The 12926-nt window shown below is 29.2% G+C and overlaps 1 protein-coding gene across 3 annotated transcripts in view; it reads left to right on the top strand.

Annotated features, from left to right (window-relative positions):
- Nucleotides 1–4374: 4374 nt before the first annotated feature.
- LOC113387999 (sodium/hydrogen exchanger 3-like) overlaps nucleotides 4375–12926 on the top strand; it is a 133472-nt gene continuing 124920 nt past the window's right edge. For all 3 annotated transcript variants that reach the window (XM_026625410.1, XM_026625408.1, XM_026625411.1), the window contains exon 1: nucleotides 4375–4817. The gene's annotated coding sequence lies outside the window, so the exon portion shown is untranslated. The remainder of the gene's footprint in view (nucleotides 4818–12926) is intronic.

Raw genomic sequence — 12926 nt, forward strand, 5'->3', positions numbered from 1 at the left:
GTGTATATTTTGTAGACAAACCACATAGTTAGGTTCACTATTCTGATTCTATATTCTGTTCACTATTCTTTCAAACAATACCCAACATGCCCAATTCCATTCCAACAATATTCCATTTTTTCAAGTAAAACTTCTTTAAGCTCGTTCACCACAAATTCATAATGAGTGTTTTTTTTGTAATTTTTGCCATTTATTTCTACTATATTACTATAGTTTTATCGTTTATTAAATCTTAAAAATTTTCTTTGACAAACTCTAGAAAGATTTATCAAAATCCGAATAACCGTTTAGGAGAAGTATCAAACCATACACCCGTACAGAAGAAATTTATATATATAAGATATATAATATGCAAATGTTTCAGCCTTTTCGCTGATTAGAAGGAAAAAGGAGGCGTTGATCCTTCCTGTCGGCGCCTCCGTGTCGCCTCTCACACTACGAAGACTAAAAGGGATGTGTCTGCGCCCCCCGGACTATGACTTCTGAAAGCCTCAACGATTTAATGCGAACTTTAACATGTTACACATTAGCATGTAAAATTTATTGCAGATTGTTAAAATTGAATAATAAGGAGGTGATGGTGAAATCAAACAGGGGCGATTTTATAAAAGATTTTGAATTAGAGATGGGTAATTTACTCCGGAGTTATCACTCCAATACAACTAGGAGTGAATCCGAGTGGAGTTGTCTCACAGGATTTGTCATATCCGACTTCCATAAACTGGTACTAAATCTGTTAACATGTGCAGATATTTGCTTGAGATTTTTTACTAATACAAAGATTTGGGTCGAAAGAAGTGGTCTTGTTTCTCGTCTCACAGGCAGTTTTAGGACTTTCCAGGTATATAATGTCTCTAAATAATGCTATTTTATATTCTATATTTTATATACGATAATGTTTGTCCGCAAATGAGCTCTTTCAATGGTATACAAGCAGCTAAAAATATTTAGCATTATATTATAACTTTTACTCAATTATAGCTTTATAACCGTGTAAAAGTAATAGTATGCTAATTAAACTACCTAATGTATAATTAATTCTCGAAAGGGAAATAATAAAAGAATGTGAGGTATTATTATTTTGTAAAAAATATTATACCCACAAATTTGTTCTTATTAACTTCCCGTAGGGTAAGTTATTCTAATCGTCCAAAAATCGAAATTGAAAATTTTTGCATTTCTCGACGTTTTGAAGGTTTTGAACGTTTTGGCATACCTCAGAAAAAATGGATGTGTGTGTGTATGTGTGTTTTGTATGTCCGCATTTTTTCATCAACGTTTTCGGACGCACGGATCAACCGATTTGAATGGTTCAAAAAATATTCGATCCCTATTGATAGGGAGATGTGCTGATTAGTTTTTGGCAAAGGCTGGTTCAGCCGTTTCGGAGATACGGAGCAAAGAGTGCAGAAAATACAAATCGAGTTTTTGGGAGAACGGAGTATCGGATTTGAATGATCTAATAAACATTCAATTTGTAATGATTGGGAGAAGAGGTGATTAGTTTTCGGCAAAGACAGGTCCCGCCATCTCGAAGATACAGAGCTAAATGTGCAAAAAATGGCAGTTTTTGAGTGAACTAAGCGTCCGATTTGAATGATCTAAAAAACTTTCTGCTTGTATTGACAAAACAATTGCTTTTGGGGAAAAAAATTATTACATCTTTTTTTATTTTCCATAAAATATTTTTGTAATTTTGGATTAAAAATTCAAAAAATGACCCAGGCTAAGCACAGTCTAAGCGCCACTCTCGTACAAATGTTTACCCAAGTGCGTTTAGAGTGTGACTATGCAGGAGCACGTAACTATTAAAGGCAACTATTTTTTTGAAATTGAATTTGAAATTGAAAATGACGATTGTTAATGTTCTGGAGATAAATGGATTTATGATTTACATTTGATTTGCTCAGATATAACAATAAGATGGCAAAAATAATGAAAGTCACACAGTATTCGTAATAATATATTTGAAAAGGTTTAAAATTTCTCGAATATTTCATTACGGTACGGGAAGTTCCAGCAATTTGCCGTAAGGCACGATGCCATTCACCATTGGTTTTTCTTTTACTTTTGAGAATCTCTGTCGTCAGTTATCTAAGAAATGGGAATGGGAGTCCTTGTTGATGGTTTTGGTTACGCAAATACAATATTACACAAGAGGATGAATTATACACAGAACTCTCTTATGGCACACCCTTTGATATTGACTCGATCTAATATTACATAATCGTATTTATTATCTAATATAATATAATATATCATATAATACATACGATACGATACGACATAATCCAATTATATAATTATCGTTTCGGTTGTGCAACTAGGACATGTTGCGAAGGAAATTATTTGAAAAAAAAATAGAGAATTAAAAAAAAACAGTACTGGCAAAATTAATTTAAATTGATATCTTAATTAACATCCCATAGGGCAGCGGTTTCTTTCGGAACATTTTGGCATATTTCAGAAAAAATGGTATTTTTTTGTATAGCGAAAAAATGCCTATATGCATCCCAGATTGGGATGAAAAAAAAATTACAAAAATTAATATTAATAATATTAATATAGTGATACATTATAAATTATATATTTATGATAGCTTTAAAAATATGAATAATATTTGAAAACAATAATGTAATTAAAGTCATACTTCAAATACGACATGATCGGTTTGTCATTGTAATTAGCATTTAGAAATGAACCTTCATTAGAGAAGTGAAGTAATTGCTGATTAATAAATTCTATTATATTCGTTCACACAGTGGATTATGTCAAACAACTACCTAAGGAAATATTGTTTTCACAACTTCACTCATCATGTAATAATTGTGTTTGAAGAACTTCATGTAATTAAAATTAACATACATTCATTGACTGCTTGTATTTTTTTTTACTTTTTCACTGTCGATACAGTCTCATTCTTTGAACAGCTGTAATATCTGTCTTGTCTATAAAAATATTTTTCATTTCAATAACTTCAAAGGTTTATAGAAACTACGAATAATATAGAAATAATTTCTAATCAATAAACTTACGTTTAGTACACGGCACAAATGTTTAATTTGTTTTATTATTTTCAAGGAACAGGGTAAAATATTCTACTGATTCAGGCATTTTTCATTAAATCAAGATTTGTACTACGATGTAAATTTAAAATGTTTATTTATCTATGCCGATTTCCTTGTTGATATCGGTACGCATACAACGACAGATCTCTATTCACATACACGACGACTAATCACAATCGACCCGTATAGAAATGATATCACCGAGAGCGAATGACGAATCATTGGCACTCGACTCTGCCGTAACGCACTTCCGTTGCATTTGTGCGGATTTACACCCTAGTCGCGCCTAAAGAAGTTTTACTTCAAAAATTTCAATTTCGAATTATGGACGATTACAATAACCCTACGGGAAGTCAATCTTCCTGACGAAATAACTCCAGAACGCACGAACCGATTTCGACAATTTTGCATTCGTTGGAAAGGTCTCGGGCTCCGCAAGGTTTATATCTAAGAAAATTAGTGGTGCATCGTGTCTTAATTAATGCAAATTGCTGGAACTTCACGCACCGTAATTAAAAATGTGAGTAATGACATTAGTGAGAATTATCAGAATTATGCTTGGTTAAGTCAACCAGCAATTCTTGCCGCAAAGAATAATGATATACACGCACTGAATTTCACCATTAAATCAAAAATTGCTGGCGATTTGGTGACATACCAATGATTCCGACTGGTCTTCCGTTTGACTTCAAACGATTGCAATTTCCAGTTTGCCTTGCGTTCGCAATAACAAGTCGCAAGGTCAATCGTTTAGTGTTTGCGGGATAAATTTCAAATAGATTTATTTACAAAATAAATGTTTTTCACATGTACAGTTATACGTTGCCTGTTCACAAGTTGGAAAACCATCTGCTTTGTTTGTGTTAACGTCAGACCAAAAAACAAAAAATGTGGTTTACCAAAGAGCACTTCAATGAAACGGATAATTTGCGGATTCACTTTCATTTACTTAAAGAAGTTCAACTAAAAAACACTTCATTTTTGTAATCGAAATAAATTTATTACTGTTGTGTAATAAAATCAAATTTTTCCTTTTCAAATATAAAACAAACAAAAAAATTCTTCATCTTTCTCACGAAACCATCTGGTGGCGAAACGGAGTTCGTCGGGTTTGCTAGTAAATATATAAATTTAAATTACAAAACTCGCGCCCCAATCCCTTCCTGTCATTATCCAGTGCGCAAACCTCACGCAACGAAAAAACAAACCCTTCGCCCCTTCGCTCAACATGGCCGCCTTGCAGCTAAGTTTGCGTCGGTGCGCGTCCTCGTCAGTCGCATCTGTCAAATGACATGGCCATCGACGGCGAACAACGGGACGAACGTTTTTACATTGAATTTAATAGAAATATCGCACAAATCGTCGCCGGTCGCGAGTGTTTCAGTTTAAACAAAATGCCTACGAAATTCTATAAATCTTTTGAGCATTACGACTCGAAACGGCACTCGATAGCGCTGGGCGATAACAGAACGATCGCCTCGAGGAATATATTATAAAAAGCGTTTCGTTCGGTGCACCTCTAGTCAGACGTCAGTCGATAGATAGACATAGTACACTTACATTACTTACAAATACTGTGTAATAAATTATTATTTTAATTTTAAATTATTTATTTTTATCGTTGACATTTACGTTTTTTATTTTCGGGAGTGTCATTTTTAGTGTCTAGTGTATAGTTTTGATTAAGTGTTTTTTCTGAGTTTTTGCGGTTAGTTTTTGTGGTGCACTCAAGGATTTTCATAGAGATATGTGAGTAGCTTTTTTTGTTTATATTAATGTCGGAAAATGTGTGCGAAATTTTTATATATAAATCCCCTGTTGCATCGTGCGCAATGTCAAATTATTTTTTGTTCGGGTTAACCTTTTATCGACTTTTGTTTATATAAATTATTTACATATGGCATCACGTATAATTAAAATATATTTATATATATATATATACTAGATGACCTGGCAGACGTTGTCATGTACCCACGTCTAAAATTTTTAAATTCCCATACAAATATTTAACGTTTACCTAAAAATAATAATTATTGTTTTTTAAATTACTCTTTGCAGTAAAATGCATATACATTTTACAATATGAGCGATTTTAAATGTAGAACTGCAATAAATTAAATGATGAGTTTCAATTCCCATACTATATTCGAAATTGAAGTCTTTTAAACGATATAACAAATTCAGATAAAATTAATATATAGTATCCGAGTTAAAAGTACAATATTTCCTTGGATTCTTTCACTCAAAATAATTGCTTCAATAATATTGCCTATAATTTTTATAATCTCGTATCTTATTTTAACTGGTTCTTAGTGATTATAATATCTAAATTACATTTTTCTTAGTAATAATTTAATATACATTATTACCAGGGACGCTCCTGGGGTCCTCAGCGCCTCATGCCATTTTTTTCTAGCGTCCCCCGGGTATTATTTTACCTGTTTCAACAATTTATTATTAAAATTAGCATTAATTAATATTTGGCTTTTGAAACATTTTACTTATTTATTTTGGGCATTGCGATTTATTCTATTAAGCAAATCATAGAGAGCAAAAAATTCTAGCCTTTTATTATTGAACATAACCTTAACATAACACTGGTGCTTCATGTTGGTTAAATTAATTTAATTTTTTATTATTTAAGATTTTGAAAATTGCATCTTAAACTTCTCCTAATTGATATCATAAGGGCAGAATTGTATGTATTCATATTTACTTTCCCATTTGTTGTTTCAAAGTGAAATTTTTAACGTTTTTTAAAAATATTGTGCAAGGATTAGTAAAAGATGCAAAGAAATTAGATATTTCTTGAATAATACTGAAAAAAAACTATATTAAAAACTTCATATCCGAATCTTGTGTTGGCGCCCCCTAATGCGTGCGCTCGGTCATACTTAATTTATTATTTTTACTCGGTTATTACTTAATTTCATATTTTAAGTGAATTAATTTGTCAAATTCTGTTCGTATGCGTATCATTCAATCTGCTATACATATACTGTCTCATATTTTTTTTTAATTTCTGGCACATTTCAGCTGCTTTTTGACAATAATAATGTAGACATTACATTTTTTTATTCATAATCATGAATTTATTATGCATATCCTAATATTGTCTAGGCTCATAAGTAAATTGAAATTTTAGGCAGATGACAGTGTTTTCTTTTGTTTTCAATGCCAAACAATGCCTTATATATTTTCTATGACAAGTCGTTTTTTGCATTGTTCCCATTTATTTTTACAATATTACTATATTTTTATAATCACATACATTCTAAAAAATTCCCTTAACAAATTTCAAAATGATTTATCAAAATCCAAATAATCGTTTAGGAGTATATTTACATACATCATTACAGAAGAATTTTATATATAAGATATAACTAGTGCAAATTGCTGGAACTTCCCGTACCAGAATTGAATAAAAACATTTAATAAATATTAATTAAATGACTAATAACAATTGAAAATGAAAGAATGAATGCATTTGAGGTTATATTTTTTATAATAATGCATATGAAACATTATCTATTTTTTTAACTGAAGTGTATATTTAAAAAAATTATATTTAAAGTTGAAAAACTTTGTATGTGTTTGAGAATTTTGAAAAAAAAATTTTGTAGAAATGTTTTTGAACTGTATAAGTGTACTTTAAAAATTGCTGAATGATGACACGCATACGGTGTCGAAACGTACAAAATAAGTAGTTCAAATATTTATTGTTTTTTATTTTGACTATTCGCCTAAAAATTAACATTTAAGAATGGAAATTGATATGTGTACATATACGTATGTATATTTGTATGTATATATGATATTTATATACATATGTTGTATATACATATTACGAAATCGATAACGTTTTCCTAAACGTCACATCTTAATGTCACGTAACACTCATAAATAAAATACTTCAAAATTAGCTTCATTTTCTGAAATCTATCAATATGATTATTAAAAATTTGTTTAAATTACAAAAATTTTGCAAAAATTGGTCAACGAATGCAAAAGTAAAATCATTAAATCAAATGCTGCATTATTAGGATCGAGTTAAATTTAAAAAATGACTTAATTCATTATTATGTATTGTTATTCGAATAATTGTAAATTCACAACACTACACTTAAACATTTTGATCAATTTTTATTTGTTCGATATTAAATGGTTGCATTTTTCAGAAATTCTGATTCTTATAATTGATTTCAAATTTTAGCGGTGAGCGTGTCCAAGTTCAGGGGTACTCAGATCGAATCACGGTCGAGTACAACATGTACATAGTAAAATTTTTAGTAATTTTTTATCTGTTCGATATTAAATTGTTTTATTTCTTTAAAATTCTAATTCTTATATTTGATTTCAAATTTTGGCAGCAAACGTGTCCAAGTACAGGGGTACTCCGATCGAATCCTGGTCGAGAAATTGTATGCAAATAGGAAAAATGATTTAGACTCGAAAAATTGCCAAGGATAAATTTTAGTACAGGATTAAAATAAATTATCATTATTAGTTATAATAAATAATACAATATATCATATATAAAATTCTTCTGTAATGATGTATGTAAATATACTCCTCTTAAACGGTTATTCGGATTTTGATAAATATTTTTGGAGTTTGTTAAGGGAATTTTTTAGAATGTATCTGATTATAAAAATATAGTAATATTGTAGAAATAAACGAAAAAAATTGCAAATGTCATTGTTTGACAAAGAAAAACAAATGAAAACTGTCATCTTCCAAAAATTTCAATTTACTTATGAGCCTAGACAATATTAGAATATGTACAATGAATACTTTATTGTGAATTATTTATGAAATTATACGATTTTCAACGATGGTATTTCGAAATCTTCAAATTGCGAAATTTTATATTTTGTAATTGTTAATTTATACAATTGAGTTTTTGGAAATAATTAACGTAAAATATCAAATAAGCATAATAATTTAAAAAAAAAATGGAAAAAGAAAGGGAATAAAATTTTATGTGAACGTTTGGAATTTTTTTTATAAAATTTATGAATTTATAAAATGTTTATAATAATCGAATTTTTCAAATAGTAAAAATATAAATAATTTTGGAACTTAAAATAAAACTGACATTTTTAATTGAATATAATTTAAAAAAAACTTCAAATTATACAATTTGCCATTTTTAAGTAGTGTTCAAAATATCAAATTTCTGCTTACGGTTTTGCTTGGAATTTTCTCTAATAAACTTCGACATTTCGGTTTTAGTTTATATTTGTAATAAGTTTATGACTGGGTGTACAATTTCGTGACTAATATCAATGAATTTGTTGGAATAGTGCCAAATTCATATAAATATATATATATATATATATATATATATATATATATATATATATATATATATATATATATATAATGGATATTGACTTTCATTTGCTGAAAGATACATAATAGTAAACAAAAATGTATTTTATACAGACATCCAATCAAATCTTAAGAAGAAAAAGACAAAATTAGGTTCGAATTTTTTTATTACATCTTTCATACGTTTCAAGTTCTTATTTGACTTTTCTCCAACACATAAATACACAAATAATTAAAAAAATACAACTATCACAAATAACAAACAACATATTTAATAATTGGATTGGTATCTGTTTCTTTTGTTATCAAAATATTCAATCTGTACGTTTCGATACCTATGTTTGTGTCATCACTCACTGATAAACACACAAACAAACAAATTAATTATTTAATAATTGAAGAATTAATACACATACTTAGTAATTGGACCAAAACCTAAAAAACAAAATTCAATAGTTAAAATATTTTTTTTTTAGTTTTGTGTATTTGGTTCTATTCCATATTTTGTTATTTATGTTTTCTGGTATTAGCATTAAGATGACGCAAATAAATGCTCGAAATGTTTGCGAACTTTATTAAAACAATTTCAAAACCTTTAAATTTTTTTATTATTTTTTTTAACTTATTAGATATATATATATACATGTATCTATAATAAATAATAAATGGTAGTCTGCCCGAAGGCATGTCCATGGTTTGAGAGCCACCAAAAACAAATGACTACCTTACCCTTCATCTCATTATCACTATTCTCTCTCCACATTTTTTAATTTTTTTTATTTATTTATTTTTTTATTTTATGTATTTTTCTTTCACGTATAGTATGTTTGTAATTTTCCTGAGCGTGTTTTTCCTAAAATTCTCACAAATTCTATCCATTGATGAAATTCCTGGAAATTATCATCATCGGCTGTGACGATGAGTCCGTTCTGACGAATTCAATATCAAGAACATTCTTTGCATATGTCGCATATTACATATGACATGGGAATCCGATGTAGACGGAGAGCCAGCGACGAACTTATTCACTTACACACATTTTTGAGAAAGCATAGACGAAAGATCCAATTCGATGTAGACGGAGAGCCCATGATAAACTTCAAATCGAAAAACAGAGATGAAAGATTAAATTTTTAGTCTCTCTTTCACACACGTACTTTTTTGGTGTAAAAATGGTATGAGTGGCATAAATATTATGAAAATGGCAAAAACGGGGTGCAAATGACGCAAAAGCTGTTATAAATGTATAAAAATGGCACAAAAAGTGTCAAAAATAATATAAACAGCATAAAATTGGCATAGATGGTTAAAAAGTGGCATATACAGCGTAAAAATTATTCAAATTTCAAATAAAATGTCGCAGTCGGAGTAAAAATTATAAAATCGGTATAAATGGTATAAAAATTCAACAAGCAATGTAAAAGATTCATAAATGGTACAGAAATTGTACAAATAGTGTAAAAGTGTCACAAACTGTACAAAATTGGTCCAACATTGGATAAATGGCCTAATTGGTATTCAAATGGACTAAACAACATGAAAATGGCGCAAACGGTATGCAAAAGACATAAACCGCATAAAAATTGCATAAACGGTATAAAATTGTTTCAATTGGTATAAAAATTATATAAACTACATACAAATTACATAATATGGTACAAATGGTGTAAAAGTGGTATGAATAGTAAATATTTTATAAGTGGAATAAAATTGTCACAAGCTGAATAAAAGTGGCATACATAGTATAGAAATTGTACAGATGGTTTATTTATATAGTTTGTACAATTTTGTACAATTTGTGGCATTTTTATGCATTTGGTACATTTAACATCATACAGTTTGTACTATTTTTATACAATTTATGCCATTTTTATGCAGTTTATGCCATTTTTATGCAGTTTATGCCATTTGGGGCATCTTTATATCGTTTGTACTATTTTTATACAATTCGTGCCATTTTTATGCATTTTATGTCATTTTTCTACAATTTATGTCATTTTTATGCCATTCATATATTCATATTCATTCATATATTCATATATTCCAGTTTATGCTATTAGGGGCATTTTTCTATCGTTTGTACTATTTTTATACAATTTATGCCATTTGGGACATTTTTATACCGTTCGTACTATTTTTATACAATTTATACCATTTTTATGCAGTTTATGCCACTTCGAACAATTTTATACCGTTTCTACTATTTTTAACAATTTATGCCAATTCATACAGTTTATGTCGTTTGGGGCATGTTTGCACCTTTTGTACTATCTTTATACAATTTATGGCATTATTCTACATTTTATGCCATTTGGGACATTTTTATATTTTCATACTATTTTTAACAATTCATTGCCATTTTTATACAAATTATGCCGTTTTTCTACCGTTTATGCCATTTGGGGAATCTTTATACCGTTTGTACTATTTTTATACAATTTGTGCCATTTTTATGCAGTTTATAACATTTGGGACATCTTTATATCATCTCCTCTATTTTTTTGCAGTTTATGCCATTTTCTTACAGTTTATACCATTTGAGACATTTTTATACCGTTTGTACTATTTTTATATAGTTCATCCAATTTTTATGCAGTTTATGCCACTTGGGACATGTTTATACCGTTTGTACTATTTTTATGCAATTTATGCCATTTTTATGCACTTTATGCCATTTGGAAGATTTTTATATCGTTTGTACTATTTTTAACATTTCATGACATTTTTTTACAGTTTATGCCATTTGGGGCATCTTTATACAGTTTATACTATTTTTAACAGTTTATGCAATTTTTATCCAGTTTATGCCATTTTCCTACAGTTTATGCCATTTGGGGTATCCTTACACCGTTTGTACTATTTTTATACAATTCATGTCATTTTTCTACATTTTATGCCATAGGGGACATCTTTATACCGTTTGTACTATTTTTATACAAGTTATGCCATTTTTATGCAGTTCATGCCATTTGGGGCACCTTTATACCGTCTGTACTATTTTAAACAACTCAAGCTATTTTTATATAATTTATGCCTTTTTCTACATTTTATGCCATTTGGAACATCTTTATACCGTTTGTACTATTTTTATATAACATATGCCAGTTTTATGCCGCATCTTTATTCCGTTCCTTCTATTTTGAACAACTTATGCCATTTTCCAATAGTGTTTGCCATTTGGGGCATCTTTATACCGTTTATATTATTTTCAACAATTCAAACCATTTTTGTGCAGTTTTTGCTATTTTTACGGACATCTTCATACCGTTGGTACTATTTTTATGCCATCTTTATGCATATTATGTCATTTGTGGCATTTTTAATAATTCATGCCATTCTCCTACAGTTTATCAACAACTCAACCCATTTTTATACAGTTATGCCATTTTTCTAAAGTTTAGGCCAATTTATGCCGTTCGTACTATTTTCATACAGTTTATGCCATCTTTATGCAGTTTATGCCATTTGGGGCATCTTTATACTGTTTGTATTATTCTTATACAATTCATGCCATTTTTATGCACTTCATGCCACTTTTCTACTGTTTATGTCATTTGTACTATTTTTATGTTATTCATGCCATTTTCATGCATTTAATGCCATTTTTCTACAGTTTATGCTATTTGTACTATTTTTATCTAACTCATGTCATTTTTTGCACTTCATGTCATTTTTCAACAGTTTATGCCATTAGGTGCAATTTTATACAATTTATGCCATTTTTATGCAGTTTGTGCCATTTTACTATGGTTTATTCCATTTGGGGAATCTTTATACCTGTTGTACTATTTCTTTACAATTTATGCCATTTTCCTACAGTTTATGACATTGGGGCATCTTTATACAAATCATGCCATTTTTATGCTTTTATGACATTTTCATACAGTTTATGACATCTTTACACCGTTCGTACTATTTTAACAATTAGAGTCGTTTTTCTGCAGTTTATGCCATTTTGTACTATTTTCACCAATTCATGCCATTTTCTTACAGTTTATGCCATTAGGTGCAATTTTATACAATTTATGCCATTTTTATGCAGTTTGTGCCATTTTACTATGGGTTTATTCCATTTAATGAATCTTTATACCTGTTGTACTATTTCTTTACAATTTATGCCATTTTCCTACAGTTTATGCCATTGGGGCATCTTTATAAAAATCATGCCATTTTTATGCTTTTATGACATTTTAACAATTAGAGTCGTTTTTCTGCAGTTTATGCCATTTTGTACTATTTTCAACAATTCATGCCATTTTCTTACAGTTTATGCCATTAGGGGTAATTTTATACAATTTATGCCATTTTTATGCAGTTTGTGCCATTTTACTATGGTTTATTCCATTTGGGGAATCTTTATACCTGTTGTACTATTTCTTTACAATTTATGCCATTTTTTTACAGTTTATGCCATTGGGGCATCTTTATACAAATCATGCCATTTTTAAGCTTTTATTACATTTTCGTACAGTTTATGACATCTTTACACCGATCGCACTATTTTAACAATTAGCGATGTTTTTC

This window comes from Ctenocephalides felis, unplaced genomic scaffold (genome assembly GCF_003426905.1).
Source record: "Ctenocephalides felis isolate EL2017-DRISC unplaced genomic scaffold, ASM342690v1 CF-g0.4_SCAFFOLD_03572, whole genome shotgun sequence".
NCBI lineage: Eukaryota > Metazoa > Arthropoda > Insecta > Siphonaptera > Pulicidae > Ctenocephalides > Ctenocephalides felis.